The sequence below is a fragment of the Vipera ursinii genome (genome assembly GCF_947247035.1).
Source record: "Vipera ursinii genome assembly, chromosome: 13".
Taxonomy (NCBI): Eukaryota; Metazoa; Chordata; class Lepidosauria; order Squamata; family Viperidae; genus Vipera; species Vipera ursinii.
The window spans coordinates 6,801,241-6,810,563 of record NC_139526.1 but is presented as its reverse complement, the minus strand read 5'-3'; positions in this window follow the sequence as shown (position 1 = coordinate 6,810,563).

Genomic DNA, 9,323 nt, shown 5'->3' with positions numbered 1-9,323 from the left:
TCCTTCTCATTAGGTGGCCAAAGTATTTGAGTTTTAGCTTCAGGATCTGGCCTTCTAAAGAGCAGTCAGGGTTGATCTCCTCTAGGACTGACCGGTTTGATCGCCTTGCAGTCCAAGGGACTCACAGAAGTCTTCTCCAGCACCACAGTTCAAAGGCCTCAATTCTTTGGTGCTCAGCCTTTTTCATGGTCCAACTTTCACTGCCATACATTGCAACTGGGAAGACCATAGCTTTGACTACACGGACTTTTGTTGGCAGGGTGATGTCTCTGCTTTTTAGTGTGCTATCTAGATTTGCCATGGCTTTCCTCCCCAGGAGCAAGCATCTTTTAATTTCTTGGCTACGGTCCTCATCTGCAGTGATCTTGGAGCCCAGGAAAATGGGCTCCAATACTGGACATTTTAAGAAGAGATTGGACAACCATTTGTCTGAAATGGTATAGGGTTTCCTGCCTGAGCAGGGGGTGGGACTAGAAGACCTCCAAAGTCCCTTCCAACTCTGTTATTCTATTCTATTCTATTCTATTCTATTCTATTCTATTCTATTCTATTCTATTCTATTCTATTCTATTCTATTCTATTCTATTCTATTCTATTCTATTCTATTAACTTTTTTTGGGAAGAATGAAAACAATATCAGCAGCTGGTGCTTTTCTTCATGTCAGGGATAGCTGCAGAAATGCTGTCTTCTGAATTTTGCAAGCACTGAATTGTCTACAGTCCATGTATCTCCAGATTCCAGGCAGCACACACCAGAATATGGGAATATAGCTTCATTTTCAAAAATAACCATCTATCATTTTAAAGCAGGGCATGTGCAAAAGTGAAGAAGTTGTGATTAGTTGAGAATGAGCACTTTAGATGTTTAAGTTCTGGTGCATGCTTCGGAAAGGTAATGTTATGTGTAGCATTCATGCACAATACATATCGCTCTCCATCATAAACATCTCAGAAACTCCTTGAGCTTAAATTAAAATCACACCTACCCAACTAGGGTCAAAATTTGACAACTGCAGTGAAAGGTAGAGTGATAAAATATTGCCAGTAGATAACTATTCCAGATAGTTTCTGCTAAACAACACAAAAAAATCAAAAGAATAAAGAATCAGAGTTTAGGAAATAATTATAAGTTCAAGCCAGACTTAGGAGGAGAAGAAAAAAAATATTATGGACCTGATTGGAATAAGAAAAAAATATTTAGGGAAGTTTGTGCTACAAAGAAAGAGAATTCTTAAACCCAGTCATAATTCTTTCAAAGTTCCTGCTCAGAACTACAAAAGAGTACAGAACATACTAGAAACAGTTGATATATTACTTTAATATTCTTCCTTTAAAACCTGTAGTTGGAAAGCTATTATTTAAGGGAGAATCAGGTCAGTTCAGCCAGTATTTACCCCCATGCATCAAAAGTAAAGACCGAGGAGACACAGTTTGCTCTTCCCATCTTTCCAGAAATTTTGGGGAAAGTTTTTCCCCACTCACTTGCTAGCTGAGAAGTCCTCCTCTTCAACTGTCCATAGAAACTTGACCTTGCTTAGCTTCCAACCCCATGAAGACCAGCTCAATCTCTTTCAAGGGCTTCCTTTAACCATAATTATGATTTAATTGACCTAGGAATAATTTCTGAAATGCTAATACTGCAGGAGGAACCTTTTTAATCTCAGAAAAACTCTCCATTTTGGTCTTTTTGAAAAAAACAACAGTCAGCCTCCCCCCATCCCCTTTATACAATTCTCTCCCCCTTTTTTGTTTCCTTTAACTTGATTCATTTTAAAATGTTTCAGCTGCAGAGTTATGCATGGGAGCTGTTGTGAACTCTGAGGAGACTAAGAGTCATGGGCTGTTTGTTTTAACAAGTTAATGAAAGGAAAGAAATGTCTGGGTTTTTTGGGGGGGGTGGGGGTTTGTTGTTTCTTTGTTTTGTTTTGTTTTTTGTGCAAAAACAAGCTAAGCCTCGTGTGTATGCAGCCAGGCCCCAGCCTAAGTCTAAAGTTTACCCTTTGGAGCCTGGGGAGGGGGAGAATCCTCTTACTTTTATCTATAATACTCGTTTCTCCTTGATAGAGAAAGGGAAAAAAGTGACTCATTTAAACAGAGTGAAGGTGGTGCTTCTTGTTGTTTTTGTCTTCAACAATATAGATATTTTTAAGGGAGGAGAAACTGGAAATTTTATTTGTCTTTCCACATGAACAAGAGGGAATGGTTGAAACACAAAGAAAAAGTTTTGGTTCCCCCCCTCCTCTTATTCAAAGTACATTGTAATGGAAGATCTAAGAGACTGTGAGCAAAGAGTCCTCATCTCCCATGACTACTTTCTATAAATCTGAATGCAGGTGGGAAGGAAATTAAATTGTGGATGGGATGCTGAGAGTGATGCCTCAGAAAGTCATTTTTGTAAGATTTGAGATGCTCTTTATTACATAATGGGCACCATTAAAGGTCATCCAGTACAAGCTTTTAGTGACATTTCTGCCTTTCCTCTCAAGAGCCTTGCTGGGTTGGTGTATGCATTTAAATTAAAGAGTAATTAGATCCAGAAGGAGTCATTATATAATGCAAGTTACTCCATCTCATCAACAAAAAGAAAACTACCAAGTCAAAGAAAGTGAGCAAAGTCAAATGTGAATCTGGAAAAAGAGTGACTTCTGATGGCAGCTTGGCCCAAACATTTGTAAGGACAGCTCAGCTGAACATTCATTTTATGCATATCTTTTTGCCATTACTGTGGGCTCTGGTACAGTATTATAATGTTGTGTACATCATAACCAGAACTGGCAAAGTCTAGTCTAACAGAGACAAGGATTGGGGTTGACATAATAGCAGTCTTCCAATATTTGAGGGGCTGTCAAAAAGAAGAGCGGATCAATCTATTTCCCAAAGCATTTGAGGGCAAGATAAAATGGTATAGGGAATTGAAAGAGTGGTGCCATAGAAAATCTCGCCAAATGTGAAGATGCCAAAGGAGTATGGCTAGTGAAGTTCATGGAGCGTGGTTCAACCATCAATTCAGAAGTCTACTGTGAAACGCTACAAAAACTCAGATGAGCCATCCATAACAAGCATTGGGGCATGCTGACTTCTGGTGTAGTGTTGGTTTATGATAATACTTGCCCGCATACCACTAGCTGCACCCAACAACTTTTCTTTTCTAAAAGTTTTAAAATACAGTTTTCCTTTAGAAAACCCCCCTTCCCCCTCCCTCCTCCCCTCCCTACCTCCCCCCTATCTCCCCCCTCCCCCTCTCCCTCCTCCCTCCCCTGCCTCCCCCCCCTACTTCCCCTCCTCCCCCCTCCCCCCCGACTTCCCAGAGCAAAATACAAGGTATATATCTAAAAAGCAATCATAAACAATCATATACTAACAATTATAAACTCTAAAATCCATCACTCTCTAGCTTATATAGAGTAAACCAATCCTTAATAATACTAAATATGTATAAAGAACTAAAATAAAAGAAAACTAGCGTCATTCCCATCTATGTTCTTCCACAATTCACTATTACCTAAACATATTCTCATTTACACATCACAAGCACCTATCCCTATTAACCTCTCTAGCCAAAATAGGCTATAATAGATAGTTCTTACACAAATTAACCCGCATTAACCCACAAAACTTTCTTCCTCTTCCTCTGTAGTAAATTGTCCATTAATTCCAAATTGAAGATTCTGTTACCATACGTATCATCCCAAAACTCTTAAAAACACAACTACCACTTGACTGTAAGTATATTGTGGAAGTTCCATAGATTTCTACTGGTCTTATTTTTTTATCTTTTTTGAGCGTTTTAAGGCAGCACACGTCACCCTCTGTTCTCTAGGATCATCCAAAAGAGTTGCAGCTTGATCTCCTCCTATACCATTCTCGTCTATCTGTCCATCTTCATCCTCTTGATGTTCTCCTTCTCCAGATCCCTCTGCAGCTTCCAAAAGTGTTGATGGGGTTGCTTTTAAGACATTGTTGTAAAAATCATGCGCTTGCTTCACAGTACCCAAACAGTACCTTTTGCCATCATACATGAAGCTCAACCCAGCTGGGATCTCCCATCTGAACCTTATATCTCTTTGCTTGAGCTCTTGCACAAGAAATATAAAGTCCTTCCTTCTCTTTAAAATCTTTGGAGGAATTTCTTTTAGAACCAAAACTTCTTGACCAGCAATCACAACTTTAGTATCATAGGCAGCTTGTATAACTTCATCTCTAATTTCCCTTTTTACAAAATAAACCACCACATCTCTAGGCAACTTTCTCTGTTTAGCAATCCACGAGTTCACACGAAACACTTTGTCCATGCCTTGTTTTATTTCAGATGCTGGATGGTTCAATACCACCTCAAAAGCCTCAGAAACCAGCTGCTTTAAATCTTCCTTAATATTCTCTTTTAGGCCTCTAATTCTAACAGCAAACTGCATCTGATAAAATTGAGCCAGACTCAGTTCGCTATCCATTTTGTCTTTTAAATCTTCAATTTCCAATACTTTTGCTTCTAATATAGCATTCTTTTGAGTCAAATCTTCCACTTTGTCATCCAGCACCTCCACACATTTAGCTACTTAATGCACTGAGGACAAAATGTCTACCTTCATCTCTCTGAGTTTCTGTTCCATCCTTTCTTCCATTCTCTGCTCCAATTTCTCCAATTTCTCCTCCATCTGTACAAATTTAACACCCATTGACTCCAAAATTAACTGGGTATGTTTTTCAAGATCCTTCGATGTCAATACATCGGGAGAATGCAACGCCTGCAATAATGATTGTTGTTGCACCGGAGAATTTCCAGCACTCCGAAAAGTTCTAGGGGGAGGTTTAGCCGCCATCTTTTACTTACAATTGTGACGCACTTTCACTTTAAGTTTTAAGCAAAGTCCATCAAGCTCGAGAGTAAAATAAAATAATCCTCTTCATCTCTTCATCTTTCCCTCTTGTACTGCTCTGCCTGCTCTTTTCCTTTCATAGTCTCTCCTTCAAGCAGGGATGGTCGCAGACGCCTGGCTCTGCTCCATAAAGTCCGGAGCAGAGACGCTAGCCAGCTGGGAGCAGCCCAGGCTACGGGGGAGTTCAATCCTTCAGCCGCCCAAGCTCCAAGCTCAGGCAGCCCCGGAGAACTCGACCCCTACCTGGGGGCTCACCCCCTCCTCTTCTCCCGAGGAGGGGGCTTCAAATTCGCCCGAACAGCTGATCGGCGCTGTTTCGGGCGAAAAATCACACAGCTGAGCCGCGGGCAGCCCGGGAAGGCTGTCTCCGGCGCCGCGGAGCCACCGGAAGTCCTTTCAACAACTTTTGAAGCAGTTCCATTGGGATGTTTTTGATCACACGCACCCCCCCTCCATAGCCCAGATTTGGCGCAGAGCGACTACTACTAAGGAATTTCAAACCTTGTAAGACGTTATGACAAGTGCCTCAATTTGAATGACAATTATGGCAAAAAGTAATGTAATGTTGTAGTTTTCAAATGTGTATAATAAAAGTTCTGTATCTGTTAGTTTCTGTCATTGATAACCAAATGGAGGTTTATTTCCACACATTAAAACCACACTAACATTAGTTAAAACTAACCAAGTTTAGGTAACTGTTTGAATACAGACACTAGGTTTGTTAGTGAGGTGGTTAAATATAATTACCACTCAATCAAATTCCTATCACATTGCAGCTTTTTCCTTTTTCCTTGATTATGTGAAATAGATAATTCCACTCTATTAAGGACTGTTCAATGAATGAGATGAAAAAATCACCCAGAAAGCAGCACGGAAAGAGGAAGGACACGGGTCACTTAATTCAGCCAATATTTTTACAGTTTAGACATTGAGGGTGTTGGGGGAGGTTTGTGAGGAAGATAAGAGACAGAAAACTATAACAAATGGGAGCATCACAATCCAACACCCTTGCCATTAGTAAACATTTTGTCATTGACTCCACAAGCTTGCTATGAATCAGGCTACACTAGTTGATAGCATTTACTTGCCCTCCTTCTTGAAAACACAAGGATAGAATTTAAATTGGAAATTGCTGAAGACTGTGTTATCTTGTCACACAACTTCAGAATTATATGGCTGTAAGCACATCATCCCCTTCATGGATTACTGCCTTGTCATGGCGAAGGGGCTTGCGTAATTCAATGAAGCTGTGAGCTATGCCATGCAGGGCCACCCAAGACGGAAAGGTCATAGCAGAGAGTTCTGACAAAACGTGATCCACTGGAGAAGGAAATGGCAAACCACTCCAGTATCTTTGCCATGAAAACCCTATGGACAGTACCAAAAGGCAAAACGATATGACGCTGGAAGATGAGCCCCTCAGGTCGGAAGGCGTCCAATATGCTACTGGGGAAGAGCAGAGGGCTAGTACTAGTAGCGCCAGAAAGAATGAAGCGACTGGGCCAAAGCCGAAAGGATGCTCAGCTGTGGATGTATCTGGTGGTGAAAGGAAAGTCTGATGCTGTAAAGATTTTTTCTCCATAGGAACCTGGAATGTAAGATCCATGGATCAAGGAAAGCTGGACGTGGTCAAACAAGAGATGACAAGACTAAACATTGACATCTTAGGCATCAGTGAACTAAAATGGACAGGAATGGGTGAATTTAATTCAGATGACCATCAGGTATACTACTGCGGGCAAGAATCCCTCAGAAGAAATGGAGTAGCCTTCATAGTCAATAAAAAAATAGGAAAAGCAATACTGGGATACAATCCTCAAAATGACAGAATGATCTCAGTTCGAATCCAAGGCAAACCATTCAATATCACAGTAGTCAAGGTCTATGCCCCAACCACCAGTGCTGAAGAGGATGAAATTGACCGGTTCTATGAAGCCCTACAGCACCTTATAGAACTAACACCCAAAAATGATGTCCTTATCATCATGGGGGATTGGAATGCTAAAGTAGGAAGCCAAAAGATAACCGGAATAACAGGCAAATTTGGCCTTGGAGTACAAAATGAAGCAGGGCACAGGCTGATAGAATTTTGTCAAGAGAATACGATGGTCATAGCAAACACTCTTTTCCAACAACCCAAGAGACGGCTTTACACATGGACATCACCAGACGGTCAACACAGAAATCAGATTGACTATATGCTCTGCAGCCAAAGATGGAGAAGCTCTATACAGTCAGTAAAAACAAGACCAGGAGCTGACTGTGGCTCAGACCATGAGCTTCTTGTTGCAAAGTTTAGGCTTAAATTAAAGAAAGTAGGGAAAAGTGCTAGGCCAGTCAGGTATGAATTAAATCATATCCCTGTTGAATATACAGTAGAAGTGACAAATAGATTTAAGGAATTAGATCTGATAGACAGAGTGCCTGAAGAACTATGGACAGAGGTTCGCAACATTGTACAAAAGGTAGCAACCAAAACCATCCCAAAGAAAAAGAAATGCAAGAAAGCAAAATGGCTGTCTGAGGAAGCTTTGCAAATAGCTGAGGAAAGGAGGGAAGCGAAAGGCAAGGGAGAAAAAGAAAGATATGCCCAATTAAATGCAGAATTCCAAAGAATAGCTAGAAGAGATAAGAATGCCTTCTTAAATGAAAAATGCAAAGAAATAGAAGAAAACAATAGAATAGGGAGGACCAGAGATCTTTTCAAAAAAATTGGAGAGATGAAAGGAACGTTTCATTCAAAAATGGGCATGATAAAGGACCAAAATGGCAGGGATCTAACAGAGGCAGAAGAGATTAAGAAGAGGTGGCAAAATTACACAGAAGAACTATACAAGAATAAGCTTAACGTCCCTGATAATCACAATGAGGTGGTCACTGACCTCGAGCCAGACATCCTAGAATGTGAAGTGAAGAAGGCCTTAGAAAAGCTGAGCATCAACAAAGCTAGTGGAGGTGATAGTATTACAGCTGAGCTATTCAAAATCTTAAAAGACGATGCAGTAAAAGTGCTACACTCAATTTGCCAGCAAATTTGGAAAACTCAACAGTGGCCACAGGATTGGAAAAGATCAGTTTACATTCCAATTCCAAAGAAAGGCAGTGCCAAAGAATGTTCAAACTATCGCACCATTGCACTCATTTCTCATGCTAGTAAAGTTATGCTTAAAATCCTACAAGCTAGACTCCAGCAGAATGTGGATTGAGAATTACCAGAAGTACAGGCAGGATTTCGAAGAGGCAGAGGAACTAGAGATCAAATTGCTAACATACGTGGATCATGGAGAAAGCTAGAGAGTTCCAGAAAAACATCTACTTCTGCTTCATTGACTATGCTAAAGCCTCTGATTGTGTGGATCATAACAAACTCTGGCAAGTCCTTAAAGAGATGGGCATACCAGACCATCTTATTTGTCTCTTGAGAAATCTATATGCGGGCCAAGAAGCAACAGTGAGAACTGGACACGGAACCACTGATTGGTTCAAAATTGGGAAAGGAGTCCGGCAAGGCTGTGTACTGTCGCCTTCCCTATTTAACTTATATGCAGAGCACATCATGAGAAAGGCAGGGCTAGATGAATCAAAAGTTGGAATTAAGATTGCCGGAAGAAACATTAACAACCTAAGATATGCAGATGATACCACTCTAATGGCAGAAAGTGAAGAAGAACTAAAGAGCCTCTTGTTGCGAGTGAAGAAGGAGAGTGCAAAAGTTGGGCTGAAACTAAACATTAAGAAAACCAAGATCATGGCATCTGGCCCTCTCAATTCCTGGCAAATAGATGGGGAAGAAATGGAGGTAGTGACAGATTTTATTTTCCTGGGCTCCAAGATCACTGCAGATGGGGACTGTAGCCAAGAAATTAAAAGACGCTTGCTCCTTGGGAGGAAAGCCATGGCAAATCTAGACAGCACACTAAAAAGCAGAGACATCACCCTGTCAACAAAAGTGCGTATAGTCAAGGCTATGGTCTTCCCAGTTGCAATGTATGGCAGTGAAAGCTGGACCATAAGAAAGGCTGAGCGCCAAAGAATTGAAGCCTTTGAACTATGGTGCTGGAGAAGACTCCTGCGAGTTCCTTGGACTGCAAGGCGATCAAACCGGTCAGTCCTAGAGGAGATCAACCCTGACTGCTCTTTAGAAGGCCAGATCCTGAAGTTGAAACTCAAATACTTTACCTAATGAGAAGGAAGGACTCACTGGAGAAGAGCCTAATGCTGGGAAAGATTGAGGGCAATAGAAGAAGGGGACGACAGAGAATGAGGTGGCTGGATGGAGTCACTGAAGCAGTAGGCATGAGCCTAGATGGACTCCAGAAGATGGTAGAGGACAGAAAGCCCTGGAGGAACATTGTCCATAGGGTCGCGATGGGTCGGACATGACTTTGCAACTAACAACAACAACAAGAAAGCACATCATACTTATTGAGGATGTTGAATTCATCCATT